This window comes from Peromyscus leucopus, chromosome 1 (genome assembly GCF_004664715.2).
Source record: "Peromyscus leucopus breed LL Stock chromosome 1, UCI_PerLeu_2.1, whole genome shotgun sequence".
Classification (NCBI taxonomy): Eukaryota; Metazoa; Chordata; class Mammalia; order Rodentia; family Cricetidae; genus Peromyscus; species Peromyscus leucopus.
The window spans coordinates 152,673,887-152,690,828 of record NC_051063.1 but is presented as its reverse complement, the minus strand read 5'-3'; positions in this window follow the sequence as shown (position 1 = coordinate 152,690,828).

The following is a 16,942-nucleotide window of genomic DNA, read 5'->3' as shown; positions in this document are numbered from 1 at the left end:
TTTTCTTTCTCCCAGCCCATATAAATGATAGTTCCACCGCTAATCTTTACCCTAGTGGCTAGGCTTATTTTCATTCATTCATTCTTTTAAAAATATAACAAAATAAAGTATAATAGGATGAACAAAAACTATGCCACCAAAGTCAGACAAAACAGACCAGAAGAAGGAAAAGGGCCCAAGAGAGGGCACAAGGGTCAGAGACCCACGTGTTTCCATGCTAAGGAATGCCATAAAAACACCAAGCTGAACGCCATAATAAGTGCAGAGGACTTAGTACAGACCTGTGCAGGCCCTGTGCATGCTGCCTCAATCTCTCTGAGTTCATATGAGCTTTGCTCATGTTGATTTAGAGGGCCTTGTTTTCTTGGTGTCCTCTATCCCCTCTGGTTTTGACATTTTTCTGCGTCCTCTTCCACAGGGTTCCCTGAGCTTTGAAGGGAGGAAGTAGATTCTTTTTTTAAGGTCCATGACCTCATTAGCCCCAGGAAGATGACTGGGTGCCCAGTGCTAGTCCTGATTTCCCTCCTGTTGACTGGGCCTTAAATCCAGTTAGACAGTTGGTAGTTGCCACTAACATGTGAGTACCAGTTCTTGCACATTTATTCCTTTATTGCCATGCTAGTAATTGTCATGGTCATAGGTATTATAGCTGGGTAGGACTCTCTAATCCATCCCTGATAATTTTCATAGAATTTTCTGAAACTGCCTGCATGGTGGTGGCGCACATCTTTAATCCCAGCAGATTAAAAGAGGCAGAGGCAGGCGGATCTCTATGAGTTTGAGGTCAGCCTGGTCAACAGAGTTCCAGGACAGGCTCCAAAGCTACACAGAGGAACCCTGTCTTGAAAACAACAACAACAACAACAACAGCAGCAGCAGCAACAACAACAACCAAAACCAAAACCAAAACCAAAACCAAAACCAAACTAAACCAAACCAAACCAAACCAAACCAAACCAAAACAACAAAAAAAGATTTTTCTGAAACCATGAAAGCTAGACTGTAAAACGGAGGCTTTTAGGTCAGATGTAGCTTTAATCATAGATGATATCTCTCTCTCCTTTTTTTCTGAGCTCATTCTTGAAGGGGTAGGATGAGATCTCTGAAAAATTAAATAGACTTAAAAAAGTCTGAATTGCTCTCCATCTCCTAGATGGGTAAAGAAGAATGCTGTTCTAGGGCCCCAAGTGATGGAGTTGTAGGAAATACAGTATCAGTTTAACTATAGGCTTAGGAATGTGAAGTTACTTCTGATCCAGATAAGAGGGTTGCAGAGGAAGGGTAGTCTGTCGCTTCTGTGAAATTATATAGTCACTCTGAAAACATCTCTTTAATTTTCTCAAACAATTAAGCATACATTTACCATATAGTAAAAAAAAAATGCATCTCTAACATTTATTTAGGAGAATGTTAAGTCAAATTAGTCTGGTACGTAAAGACAAATAGCATTATGATCTCACATATGAAATATAATAAAGTTGAACTCAAAAAGTAGAAAATAGAGTGGGAAGTGTAGAGAGAAGAAATAGGTAGTTTCTGATCAAAGGGCACAAAGCTTCAGTGAGGAAAGAAGAGTGACTTTTTTCTTTTTTTTTCCTATGGACTTTATTTTATTTTATTTTTTCATTTTTTAAAATTTATTTAAATTCCCTTGTTCTTCCCCCTCACACCCTCCACCCCACCTTACCCCGAGCCCACCCCCCATTCCCATCTCCACCAGGGCAAAGACTCCCCCGAGGATTGAGTTCAACCTGGTAGATTCAGTCCAGGCAGGTCCAGTTCCCTCTTCCCAGGCTGAGCCAAGTGTCCCTGTATAAGCTCCAGGTTATGCACTGAGGACAGAACCCACTGTCTGGATGCCTCCCAAGCAGATCAAGCTAATCAACTGTCTTATTTATCCAGAGGGCCTGATCCAGTTGGGGGCTCCTCAGCAATTGGTTCATAGTTCATGTGTTTCCTTTCGTTTGTGTATTTGTCCCTGTGCTTTTTCCAACCTTGGATTCAACAATTCTCGCTCATGTAAACCCTCCTCTTTCTCACTAATTGGACTCCCGGAGCTCCACCCGGGGCCTAGTCGTGGATCTCTGCATCCAGATTCCTCAGGCCTTGGATGGGGTTTCTGGCATGACTATTAGGTTGTTTGGCTATCCCATCACCAGAGTAGGTCAGTTCGGGCTGTCTCTCGACCATTGCCAGCAGTCTATTGTGGGGGTATCTTTGTGGATTTCTGTGGGCCTCTCTAGCACTTTGTTTCTTCCTTTTCTCATGTGGTTTTCATTTACCATGGTCTCCTATTCCGTGTTCTCCCTCTCTGTTCTTGATCCAGCTGGGATCTCCCACTCCCACAGGCTCTCTTTCCCTCGACCCTCACCCTTCATTACTCCCACTCATGTCCAGGTTGTTCATGTAGATCTCATCCATTTCTCCGTCATTGGGCAATCCCCGTGTCTTTCTTGGGGTCCTGTTTTCCAGGTAGCCTCCCTAGTGATGTGAGTAGCACTCCAGTCATCCTTGTTCCACCTCTAGTATCCTCCTATGAGTGAGTACATACCATATTTGTCTTTCTGAGTCTGGGTTACCTCACTCAGGATGATTTTTTTCTAGATCCATCCATTTGCTGGCAAACCTCATGATGTCATTGTTTTTCTCTGCTGAGTAGTATTCCATTGTGTATATGTGCCATACTTTATTTATCCATTCTTCAGTTGAAGGGCATCTAGGTTGTTTTCAGGTTCTGGCTATTACAAACAATGCTGATATGAACATAGCTGAGCAAGTGCTCTTGTGGGATGATTGAGCATTTCTTGGGTATAGAGTGGTATAGCTGGATCTTGGGGGAGATTGATTCCCAATTTTCTAAGAAAGCACCATATTGATTTCCAAAGTGGTTGTACAAACTTGCATTCCCACCAGCAGTGGAGGAGAGTTCCCATAGTTCCACATCCTCTCCAACATAAAGTGTCTTCAGTGTTTTTGATCTTAGCCATTCTGACAGGCGAAAGGTGGTATCTCAGAGTTGTTTTGATTTGCATTTCCCTGATGATTAGGGATGTTGAGCAATTCCATAAATGTCTTTCAGCCATTTGAGTTTCCTCTGTGGAGAATTCTCTGTTTAGTTCTATAGCCCATTTCTTAATTGGACTGTCGGTCGTTTTGATGTCTAATTTCTTGAGTTCCTTATGCATTCTGGATATCAGTCCACTGTCAGATGTGGGGTTGGTGAAGATCTTTTCCCATTCTGTAGGCTGTTGCTTTGCCTTGTTGACCATATCCTTTGCTCTACCAAAGCTTCTCAGTTTCAAGAGGTCCCATTGATTGTTTCTCTCAGTGTCTGTGCTACTGGTGTTATATTTAGGAAGTGATCTCCTATGCCAATGCGTTCAAGACTCCTTCCTACTTTCTCAGGTTCAGAGTAGCTGGATTTATGTTGAGGTCCTTGACCCACTTGGACTTAAGTTTTGTGCACGGTGACAGATATGGATCTATTTGCAGCCTTCTACACATTGATATCTGGTTATGCCAGCACCATTTGTTGAACATGCTTTCTTTTTTCCATTGTATACTTTTGGCTTCTTTGTCAAAAATTATATGTTTATAGGTGTGTGGGTTAATGTCAGGGTCTTCAATTTGGTTCCATTGGTCCACATGTCGGTTTTTATGCCAATACCAAGCTGCTTTTATTACTGTAGCTCTATAGTAGAGCTTGAAGTCAGGGATTGTGATGCCTCCAGAGGTTGCTTTATTGTCCAGGATTCTTTTGGCTATCCTGGGTTTTTTGTTTTTCCATATGAAGTTGAGTATTATTCTTTGCAGGTCTGTGAAGAATTGTGTTGGTATTTTGATGGGGATTGCATTGAATCTGTAGATTGCTTTTGGTAAAATTGCCATTTTTACTATGTTGGTACTACCTATCCATGAGCATGGGAGATCTTTCCATTTTCTGACATCTTCTTCTATTTCTTTTTTCAGGGACTTAAAGTTCTTGTCATGTAGGTCCTTCACTTGCTTGGTTAGTGTTACCCCAAGGTATTTTATGTCATTTGTGGCTATTGTAAAGGGTGATGTATCTCTGATTTCCTTCTCAGCTTCTTTGTCCATTGTATATAGGAGGGCTACTGATTTTTTTGAGTTGATCTTGTATTCTGCTATGTTGCTGAAGGTGTTTATAAGCTTTATCATTTCCTTGGTGTAATCTTTGGGGCCACTCAAGTATACTATCATGTCATCTGCAAATAGGGAAAGCTTGACTTCTTCCTTTCCAATTGCTATCCCCTTAATCTCCTTATGTTGTCTTATTGCTCTGGCTAGAACTTCAAGTACTATATTGAGTAAGTATGGTGAGAGCAGACAGCCTTGACTCATTCCTGATTTTAGTGAAATTGCTTTGAGTTTCTCTCCATTTAATTTGATGTTGGCTGTTGGCTTGCTATAAATTGCCTTTATTATATTTAGGTATGTTCCCTGTGTTCCTGATTGCTCCAAGATTTTTATCATGAAGGGGTGTTGGATTTTGTCAAATGCCTTTCCTTCATCTAGTGAGATGATCATATGGTTTTTTTCTTTGAGTTTGTTTATATGGTGTATTACATTGATGGACTTTCATATGTTGAACCACCCTTTCATATGTTGAACCACCCTTGCATCCCTGGGATGAAGCCTACTTGATCATGGTGGATAATTGTTTTGATGTGTTCTTGGTGTCTGTTTGCCAGTATTTTATTGAGTATTTTTGCATCAATGTTCATGAGGGAGATCAGTCTGTAGTTCTCTTTCTTTGTTGCATCCTTGTTTGGTTTAGGAATCAGGGTAATTGTAGCCTCATAGAAGGAGTTTGGTAATGTTCCTTCTGTTTCTATTGTGTGGAACAATTTAGAGAGTATTGGTATTAACTCTTCTTTGAAGATCTGGTAGAATTCTGTGCTGAAACTGTCTGGTCCTGGGCTTTTTTTGGTTGGGAGACTTTTAATGTCTGATTCTATTTCCTTAGGGGTTATTGGACTATTTAAATAGTTTATCTTGTCTTGATTTAACTTAGGTATGTGGTACCTATCTAGAAAATTGTCCATTTCTTTTAGGTTTTCCAGTTTTGTGGAGTAGAGGTTTTTGAAATATGACCCGATGATTCTCTGGATTTCTTCATTGTCTGTTGTTTTCATTTCTGATTTTGTTGATTTGGATTCTCTCTCTCTGTCTTTTGGTTAGTTTGGATAAGGGCTTGTCTATCTTGTTGATTTTCTCAAAGAACCAACTCTTTGTTTCATTAATTTTTTGTATTGTTCTCTTAGTTTCTATTTTATTGATTTCACCTCTCACTTTAATAATTTCCTGGTGTCTATTCTTCCTGGGAGACTTTGCTTCTTCTTGTTCTAGAACTTTCAGGTGTGCTGTTAAGTCACTAGTGTGAGATTTCTCTAACTTCTTTATGTGGGCATTTAGTGCTATGAATTTCCCTGTTAGCACTGCCTTCATTGTGTCCCATAAGTTTGGGTATGTGGTGTCTTCATTTTCATTGATCTCTAGGAAGTCTTTGATTTCTTTCTTTATTTCTTCCTTAACCCATTGGTGATTCAGTTGAGCATTATTCAGTTTCCATGAGATTGTAGGTTTTTCTGTAGTTTTTGTTGTTGTTGAAATCTAACTTTAAACCATGGTGGTCTGATCGAACACAGGAGGTTATTCCAATTGTTTTGTATCTGTTGAGATTTGCTTTGTGGCCAAGTATGTGGTCAATTTTAGAGAAAGTTCCATGGGGTGCTGAGAAGAAGGTATATTCTTTCTTGTTAGGATGGAATGTTCTGTAGATATCTATTAGGTCCATTTGGGTCATGAAATCAGTTAAGTCCTTTATTTCTCTGTTAAGTTTCGATTTCGGAGATCTGTCCAGTGGTGAAAGTGGGGTGTTGAGATCTCCCACTATTAATATGTGATTTAAGCTTTAGTAATGTTTCTTTTACATATGTGGGTGCCCTTGTGTTTGGGGCATAAATGTTCAGAATTGAAACTTCATCTTGGTGGATCTTTCCTTTGATGAGGATGTAATGCCCTTCTTGATCTCTTTTGATTGATTTTAGTTTGAAGTCGATTTTGCTGGATATCAGGATGGCTACACCCGCATGTTTCTTAAGACCGTTTGATTGGAGAGTCTTTTCCCAGCCTTTTATTCTTAGGTAGTGTCTGTCTTTGAATTTGAGATGTGTATCTTGTATGCAGCAGAAAGATGGGTCCTGCTTTTGTATCCATTCTGTAAGCCTATGTCTTTTTATAGGTGAATTAAGTCCATTGATATTAAAGGATATTAATGACCAGTGGTTGTTCATCCCTGTTATTTTTTGGTGGTAGTGTGTGTGTACTTCTCTTCTTTGGGGTTTACTGTTGTGGCTTTATCTATTGCCTGTGTTTTTGAGTATGTATCTGACTTCCTTCGGTTGGAATTTTCCTTCTAGTGCTTTCTGTAGGGCTGGGTTTGTGGATAAGTATTGTTTAAATATGGCTTTGTCTTGGAATGTCTTGTTCCTTCCGTCTATGATGATTGAAAGTTTTGCTGGGTATATTAGTCTGGGCTGACATCCATGGTCTCTTAGTGTCTGCATTTCATCTGTCCAGGTCCTTCTGGCTTTCAAAGTTGAGGAAGTTGAGAAATTGCACCCATTGAGAAATCGGGTGTTATTCTGATGGGTTTGCCTTTATAGGTCACTTGGCCTTTTTCCTTTGCTGCTCTTAATATTCTTTCTTTATTCTGTACGTTTAGTTGTTTAATTATTATGTGTCCAGGGGACTTTTTGGGGGGTGTAGTCTGTTTGGTGTTCTATAGGCTTCTTGTATTTTCATAGGCATTTCCTTCTTTAAGTTGGGAAAGTTTTCTTCTATGATTATGTTGAATATATTCTCTGTGCCTTTGAGTTGGTATTCTTCACCTTCTTCTATCACTATTCTTCGTAGGTTTGGTCTTTTCATGGTGTCCCATATTTCTTGGACATTTTTGGTCATGACTTTGTTGGCTTTAGTGTTTTCTTTGACTGATGAATCTATTTCTTCTACTGTATCTTCAACGCCAGAGATCCTCTCTTCCATTTCTTGCATTCTGTTGGTTATACTTGCATCTGAAGTTCTCCATTTTTACTCAGATTTTCTATTTCCAGCATTCCCTCTGTTTGTGTCTTCTTCATTTTTTCTATTTCCCTTTTCAGGTCTTGGACTGTTTCCTTTATTTGTTTCATTGCTTTTTTCATGATTTTCTTTCAGTACTTTATTGTTTTCTTCCAGGACTTTATTATTTTCTTCTAATTTGTTTGCCCTTTCCTCTAGTTGTTTATAGCGTTCTTCCCATTTTTTTTTTTGTCTTTTCCTCTACAAAAGCCTCTACCTTCTTCATGATGTTATTCATAAAGCTGTTTTCTTCTGCTTCTTCCAATTTTTGATGCTCAGGTCTAGATGTTGGAGGCAGGCTAGGTTCTGGTGTTGCTGTATTGCTCTTCATTTTGTTGTATGTATTTCTGCCTTGACGTGTGCCCATCTCCTTGTGGTTCCTTCTTGGTCTTATCAGCGTACTTAGTTCAGACAGAGCTGACAGATTCAGGAAGTCTCTTTTTCTTGTCCAGAAGGGAGCTCTCTTGTCCAGACGGGAAGTCTGGGGCAGGATGGGAGCTCTTGTCCAGAAGTGAAGTCCTGGGGAGGATGGGAGCCCTTTCTGTTCCAGAAGGGAAGTCCAGGGCAGGATGGGAGCTGGGGACCAGTCTCTAAGTCTTAGGAAGTGGCTGGGGTCTCAGGCAGATGAGCGTGGGGGCAGGATGTGGAGATTGCAGGGTCTGCCGGGGGTCTTGGAGAAGGGGATCCTTCCCGTTGGGGCTAGAAGTGAACCTGCCTGGTGGCCAGAACCTGGGGCCAAGTTGGGCAGGTCTTCCCAGAGTGGCTGGTGCCCAGGGATGGGGTCCTAGCTAAGCTAGGACACTTACCTCTGGTCCAGAAGGGAAGTCTGGGGCAGGATCGAGTGCATTTTTTCTACTGCATAATAAGTTTAGTGAAGTCAATAATAATATGTAACATGTTTTGCATCTAATCATAAAGATGACTGAGTGGTAGTTATTGTAATTAGCTTGATTTAATTATTCTCTATTGTCTACATACATATTACAAATTCACATCAAACCATAGTAATGTATATGAGTTATAAATCAAATTAATAATAATAAAAATTGAAAATATATACAGAAGAGATTATAGTAGCTTTGGAAATGACGCAAATGTCATTCTACTTCTGAATAGCCAATAAAAAGCTCATCCATACAGTTGACAACTAATAAGTAATTGAAAATACTCAACAATAAACTATTGATTTTGGGGGCATCTTGAGACCAGTATACTGATTGAAAAAAGCCAAGTTCAAAAGGTTAGACTTTGTCTTAGTTAGTTTTCTTTTGTTGTGATAAAACATTGACTAAAAATAATTTGGTAAAGAAAATGAAAAGAAGTTGAGGTAAGAACTCAAGGCAGGAACTTGGAGGCACAAAATGAACTAGAAGCTTTTGAGGAACACTATTTACTAACTTGATCATTATGGCTAGCTCAGCCTACTTTTTAATATCATCCAGGATTACCTGGCCACAGGTGACACTGTCCCCAGTAAGCTAGATCCTCCTACATTAATTGATAATCAAGAAAATGCCCTATAGGCTTACCTACAGGCCAATCTACTGGAGGCATTTTCTCAATTAAGTTTTCTGCTTCCTGGATATGTCTATGTTTTAAGTTGACAAAAAACCAACCAGTAGAACTGACTGCTTGTCAGCTTGACACACAAACATACCACTGATTAAATCATAACCTTTTCTTTCTTGTTCATTCCCAAGATTTCATATTATCATAAGTAAGCACAATATAACTTTAAAAGTCTCACAGTCTTTAAATTCAAAGTTCTCTTTAAAAACCCAATATCTCTTTAAGTCTAAAGTCTTTTAACTGTAGATTTCTGTAAAATAAAAAATAAGTTAAATGCTATCTTAATCCATTAAGGAAGAACCAGGGCAAAATCACAATAAAATCAAAGCAAAACTAAAGTTTCATAAAGCTCAGTGTCAGACATCTGGGACCCAATCTTTTGGACTCCAAAGGGCTTGAGCAGCTCTACCCCTCTGGCTATGCAATGCACAGCACACATAGCGTGTCTCATGGGCTCATGCTGACTCACTCCACAGCTACTGCTGTCCTTGTCAGTCATGCCATGGTCCTGGTATCTCCACTGTATCTGAGGCTGCATCCTTGCCAATAGCCTCTCTTCAGGGACTCCAGATCTACCACAAAGTGCCAAGCCTCAACTAATGTCCAAAACACATTCATGCTTTCAAAATTAGTACCGCTCAGTAGCTCTTAACATATAAAAAAGTTTGACTGCTAGTGTGAGATGACACCTTGGGACCCTCTGGACTACAGCTCTTGTGTGCCAACCTTGAGGAAATACTTCCAGAAGATTTCACCTCAGTAAAGTTGGACACTTCTTCATCACCACTAATTTCTGTGGTTGTGTGTTTTTGCTCTCTTTTGGGGGGCCCACCACCCAGCTCCCAAATAAATCACACACAGAGGCTTATTCTTAATTATGAATGCCCAGCCTTAGCTTGGCTTAGTTTCGAGGCAGCTTTCCTAAAATTAACCTGTCTATCTTTTGCCTCTGGGTTTTTTCCCAATTCTCTTACTTCTGTAAATCTTACTTTTACTCTGTGGCTTGCTTTGTAGCTTGGTGGCTGGCCTCTGGAGTCCTCCTGCTTCTCTGGCTGCTAGAACTATCTCTCCCCAGGTTTCTCCCTCTATATATTCTCTCAGCTTGCCAGCCCCACCTATCCTTTCTCCTGCCTTGCTATTGGCCAGTTCTTTATTAGACCAACAGGTATTTTACACAGGCACAGTAACACAGCTTCACAGAGTTAAACAAATGCAGCATAAACAAAAGTAACACACCTTAAAATATTCTATTACAAATTTCTCAGCTACAGTATCACCAAAGCAGTGGCTTTGTTACAGTGGTGCTCTCTCTTGTTAATCACTACAGACTCTTCATGCCCAGCTGCCTGGAACCCAGGTTAATACAAGACCCCACCCAAGTAGCCCTTACAGTCTTCACTTCCCACTGAATGTTACAGACCAGGTTGCCATCATCTTTACTGTTCCAAGCATTATCTTCCAAGTTCCCATAATAGTTCATTAATCTCTAAGCACTAAGCCATTTTTCTGGTTCGAAGTTCCAAACTCCACAATCTTCCCCAAAACAACATGGTCACACCTCTCACAGCAATATCCCATGAAACTAGTACGAATTTCTGTCTTAGGTTTCTATTGTTGTGTTAATACATAAACCAAAATCAACTCGGGGAAGAAAAGATTTATTTAAAATTATAGTTGTAGCCCATCGTGAAATCACGAAGGGTGTTGATAGGAACTCAAAGCAAGAACCTGGAGGTGGGAAGTGATGCAGAGGCCATGGAGGAGTACTGTTTACTGTCTTTCTCCTCAGGGCTTGCTCAGCTTGCTTTCTTATACCATCTAGGACCACCTGCACATGAGTGACCTTTCTCCTAGTGAGTTGGCTCCCCTTTATCAATCATTGATCAAGAAAGTGTCTTACATACTTGCCTAGAGGCCCATCTTACAGAAACATTTTCTCAATTGAAATTCCCTCTTCCCTAATATGTCTAGGTTGTGTCAAGCTGACAAAAAACAACCAGCAAGACCCTGTATAACTCTACTTAATATTTTTTATAAAATTAAAGATTTGTGTAAGGGGTAAGTAGCAATCAGAGTGACTAAGAGAGCTTTTTAGTGAAGGGACATTTCTATATCTCGAATGTAGTAGTAGTCATTATAAATCTATACATGGTAAAATAAATGTCAGCAACTATACAAAAATTGATGAAATTGAAATATGTTTGCATGACAGGAGTCTCAAATTCTAACATTTTATTGTCCTTAGTTTAGCTAGACAGTGATACTTTCTATTATAATGAAATTTCTGAAAAGAAAGTAACTCAGACAAAGGAAAAAAATCAAATAAAACTTATTGATAATACCAAGAAATGCAGAGATCCTTATTTTATTTTTAGAATAGAAATTTTATTAAGGAAACCTAGGAAAATCAGGTTGAAAAAATTCACAAAATCCTGTCTTTGATATCTGCTACTGGAGAATAATGGATAAAGGGTTTTGTCTGTAGATATAGTTCAATGGTAGATATAATGCTTGTTTGTCATGTGTGATTCCTATATTTGATTTCTAGCATTGAAAAAAGTTACAAAATGCATTGGAAGACATTGGCATATTTCTTATTTATTTCAGACGTACAGGTTGACAAGATCAGATAACTGTCAATAGTGGCAGGGCAGTGATGATCACTCTAAAAGTCCCATCTGACTAGCCAGGCAGGAGGCTTTTCATAGGTGCTCAATATTGCTTCCCAACACCTCCAGGGTCTCATTAGCGAGGCTAACTCCATGTTCATCCCCTTAGGAGGACCACTGAGACCCCCTGGAGAAACAGCTTGAGGCCCTTCTCTAGTACTGAGTAAAGAAGTCAACTACTGGAATGATGCATCTCTTCCCAGAAGACAGGACAATTGTAATCAGATAAAATGACAGGAAAATGTCCCAAATTCAGATTCATAGGAAAAGATTGATGCTTAAGGCAGGCCAGAGAGGAGGAAAACCAGAACACTGTAAGCAGGATGGTCACAAGCAGCCCTATCAGTGGAATCTTCAGAGTTCTGTCCAGCAGGTCCAAGCTAGAGCTAGACAGACAGAGAAACAGAGAGACAGACAGCAGACAAACAGGCACACAAACACAAGCCATACAGTATTGACAACAATGAGGTGCCTATGACCAGTCAATCATCTCTAAATTAGCATATAGGATGCCACCATAATTCTTTTGTAGGATATTCAACAGCAAGGAAAAGGCCCAGGATAAGGTACACATGAGAGGTAATATTTTTCTTGGTGGTAGCAATGGTACTAGACGGTCATAAGTTGATCAGGTAGTGCTTGATGCTAATGCTGAGCATGCGTGATTCTGTGATGTCTGAGAAGGTTGAAATTGTGATTAAGAAACTGGAAACAAGTGTGGAAGGTTGGAGAATGTTGGTGTTTTCTAGCTGGGAACTTATAATGTGGTGGCACTGGAAGAAGCTAACTCAGGTAAGACTGAAGATTTAGACAGAGCCATTCCTGAACATGCAGAAGGTCGAGGTCCAATATCCACCCATATTTGCTGCCAGATGAACTGGGGCAGTGATGGACACATGCAGACTTGGAAATCAGGGTATCCAAGTCACAAAGCTAGGAAGCTTGGTTTTAGTTCCACTCATTGATGTGTTTCTTCCTGTGAGCTGAGATAATCGAAACTCTTTTGGGAATACTAGTAAGTCTCAAAATGCTATGTGTGACTACTCATTCTCAGGACCACCCGGCTATGTCGAAATTACTGAACCTATGTTACAGGGGAGGGAAGCAGATGAATGCAGAGAACAGATAACTTATCAAGATCCAAAGAGTTCATAAACAGAGATTCAAATCAAAGTCATGTTGACCATAAGATAGTGCTTGCTGTTGCAACAGATTCACTGCTGATGTGAGACAGGCTTGTGCTACAGACCCAAGGATTGCTGTGACCAGGGATAGATATTTTCTCTTGATTGCAGAAATTCAGGAAAATGAGAGATGATGTTGATACCTTGATGATCACACATATCAAGAAGAGAAGGAAGATCAAGCTCTAAGGGCTTGAGAGGCTTATGACAGATGTGAGGATGACTGAGCCTGATGGGCTACAAATGGCTCCCTGTGTCAGCAACTAAAGCCAGAAGCCAGGGTGTCTAGCTCTAAGTACTGCACACTATGATCTCACTATCCAGTAAATGAATGAACACATGAATGAGGAGCCTGATGGTAATAGGATATTTGGATTAATTGGAAAAATAAAAAGAAAAATACAATTAAAGCCACAAGAACACATAGCTGGGATGAGATGAAGGAAATTGCATTAAATATAATTCTTTTTGTGATCATTTCCTTCTGTCTTTGGAGCAATTACTTACACGTTTCTAAGTAACTGAGTTTGACCATTATGTGCTTTTAAAGTAAATGATTGGTGAGACTTTTCTGATTGCTTTAGAAACATTTTAGTGTCTACTGTGTGTGGGTTTGTGTTTGTATTTGAGCTAATTTACCCAGAAATATCAGGAAGGAGGGGTCAGTGAAGAGAAGTCTGGGTGCCACTGAAAGGGTGCCATTTGAAGAAGAGAAACATCTATGGGAGACTGCTGAGTGAGATGTGCAATGTAAACATCCATTCTCTCCATCTCTCTGTCTCTGTCTCTCTCTCTCAGGACATCCTCAGGAGAATTAGTCTTCAGATGAATTTTGTGTGTGTGTATGTGTGAGAGGAGCCTAAGGAGAACACAGGTAAAGTGCAGGGTTTGGAATGTAGAGAAATGTTTATTAAACTTTCTACTCAGAAAACATGACCAGCTCACATTTAGGTCAAAACCAGAAGATGATCAAGCTTAGCAGCTATTTTCCCTTTCAGTCTCATTATGAGCTTATGATGTAAAAACACTTTCATACCTTTATAGAGAATGGGATTATATCTCAGAAGATGAGTTATTAGCCCATTGTGGGACATTTACCCACCAACCCCACAGCTTCCCAGAGTTTTCTTGAGTGCGAGCAGCAGGAAATATTAGATAGAAGAATTTATAGCGGAGAATCTTGTGGAGATAAACAGAAAATAAAGGATAGCCTCGAGAGGGCCTGGAACCTATTCCAAGGGGCCCTGACTGTCTCTGCCCCAGGGTTTTTATGGAGACGCCAAGGGGTGGAGCAAAAGACCTCCTCCCCCAGCACAGCCAAGTGCAGACCATCTCAGACACCTGCACTCAGGCCCGTAGTCCTGATCATCCTCTATTTGGACTTGCTGGGTAAAGCCACAAGGAACCCGAGAACGGGCTCCCACAGGTCCCCTCTTCTTAATATATAAAAAATAACTATTAATGGCTTACAGCAATTCTCCATAGCTGTTACACCTCCCAGTATGGGAGTAGAGGATGATATAGATGGCATTTCTCTTTTGAATTAGGTCCTAGGTGACTACAGCAGTCTTAGCTGCCTCAAGCCCTTTCTAACCCAAAAACTTAAGGCAACAACAAACTTAAAGAATCCCTTAGCTTCATCATTACCACTAACAGGTTAACATAAATATTGCTATACATAGTCACAATTCTCTCAATCTTACAACTCAAAGCAAACTCTTAACAGAACCATTTGAATTAGCATATATGAGTGCTATATATAGTTAACAATTTTCTCTGTCTTACAACTTTAACTCAGTCATTTGAATTTTCTTGTTAACAGAACATAGGAAAAACTTCGATGTACTCACAAACTTAAACATTTCCTTAACTCCACAAAACCAGGGTGCATTAATATCAATAGGTTTCTGTGAACATAATTCAATCTCATAACTCCTCCTTTTCTTTATAATTTTTTTAAACAAAATCTCAAACCTAGTTAGAGGAACCCAAACTTATACAATTCCTACAAACCCATATTGAAAAGCAATATTTTCAATCTAACCATTAACACTTTGAAAACTTTTAGCAAAGCATCCAAAAGCAGTTTCTTAATAAAACTCTTTACACACTTTAAAAGTAGTCTCTTAGTATACCCCATTTGCATTTCTTACTAACGTGACATTAATCCACTCAAACAACAATTTAAATTAAATAGGCTAAGGAATATTAACTCTCCCTTTTCTTTATAATTTTATAAGCAAAGTCTCAAGCCTAGTTAGAAAACCCAAACTTTTCCATTTAAAGAGTTCCATTTGTAACACAAAACCAGTTCCTTAAGTAATTCCATTTTTATATAAACAGTTCCACAAAACAATTCATGAATCACCAGTTAATAAAGCATATATGCATACACCAAACTGCATCTTGATTCTAGGTAGAAATAAATTTCTTCATTTAATCCAATTCCAGAAAACCGTTCCTAGGTCATTACTCAAAATCGTCCCATTGTAATGAAATCTCTATTTCCTTTCTTTTTTTTTTTTTTTTTTTTTGGTTTTTGGAGACAGGGTTTCTCTGTGTAGCTTTGCGCCTTTCCTGGAGCTCACTTGGTAGCCCAGGCTGGCCTCGAACTCACAGAGATCCACCTGGGTCTGCCTCCCGAGTGCTGGGATTAAAGGCGTGCGCCACCAACGCCCGGCTCTATTTCCTTTCTTAAGTCTTAAAATTTAAATGATAAATTCTGGTACTAGCCTTCCAAATATGAGAAATCCATAACCAAAATCTTTTTGTAATTTTATCTCATTTTAAGTTCAAAAAGTTCAAACAAGAAAACTTCTGGTATCAGGCTTTCACTTCCAAATATGAAGAGACGTTTTTCAACCAAAACTTTTTGCAGTTAATAATTTTTGTTCAAACAAGCGTCTCTGAACTTTTATTCTCAAGCCAGAGACCTTTTTAGGTACAGTAGTATTCTAAACTGCACCGTTTTTGATGTTAGCTCAGGTTTTTCTGTGTTGCGTCGATTTTCCACGGATCGCAGCTGTGGATGCCTTGTGCTGGTTCTGGTGTCTGTCATTCTTAGCTTCTTAGCGGCTTCTGGAGCTTTTGAAACCATTCAGACTGCCTACTTTGCAGTCTACTAGGACACTACCTCTGTGTCTCGGGTTCTTTCACCATATACATTAAGCACAGACTCACACTTAACATTTTTTTGCCTTGCAAAGCATTTAGACTCACATTCAACATTTACATTGTACAAACTCACGTACAACGTCTTAACATCTACTTATTTATACTTCTTAAGAAAACTATAGAAGTACTTTAGCAAACATATTTATTTACTTCTTATATACTTCTTATCTTATTTCTTATTTAAACTTACATTTACAACTAGTATCTTTACTTCTTACAAGCTTATTACTACATGTCTTAAGACTACCTTAGATACTTCTTGCAAGCTTATATTCTTAAAGGAACTCTATAGATCTATTTTACAAACTTATAGAGGGCTACCATTAGCATATATTTAACTTAGCAAACACCTAAAGATTTCTTAACACAGACATCTAACAAGAGAATATTTTCTACAAACTCACATCTTATTTTCATTTTTCTATTTCTTATTCTTAATTATTATTACTATCTCTATTAGAAAGATTCTCTTAACTAGACAGGAAGTACGTACATCATTTCTAAAGTTTAGAGTTCATAGTCAGCTTTGTTATAAAGCACTGGGATTTAGTGAGTGTTGTCATTATAGAGTTGTGATACTTGTTGCTAGGGGATTGTAACATTCTTGGGACAAAGCCACACCCCAAAGTTGCCGAGTTCTCTCAGCCTTTCTGGACAGGTAGAGATGCACTGTCAGCAGTAGACGGTTTTTAACTAGAGGCTGTCCCTTCACCCAAATTCATAATAACTCCCCCAAGTACTTCAATTCAGACAAACGTTTCTATTACAGCAGTACTTTTGGTTTGCTCTACCAAAAAACTTCACTTCACACTGAGGGTGAAATTACCATATTTAGCTGCTGTAAAGCTCTTCACCAAATACTGCACAGCTATTAGGTGATATAAAGTATTTTTCTAAAGGAGCTAGCAAAGCCAAAAGGGGCACAGCTTCGAACTCTATTTCCTCACTGTTTGCATTCATTAGTGACAAAACCTCAGAAATACTAATCAAGCCACTTTCGTTTTGGTTCCTTTATAGAAAATGTCATTGGAGCTGACCCTTCCTTAGTTCCATGCTCCTTACCAGATGCTCCAGTAACCACCGAGCTTCATTCTCCTCTTGTGAAAAAGCACAAACATGTCCTCGACCCCATATTAACACAGGATCGGGACCCTTCCATAATCCTGAGCAGAGATCTTTCCATTTCACTTGAGCAAAAGT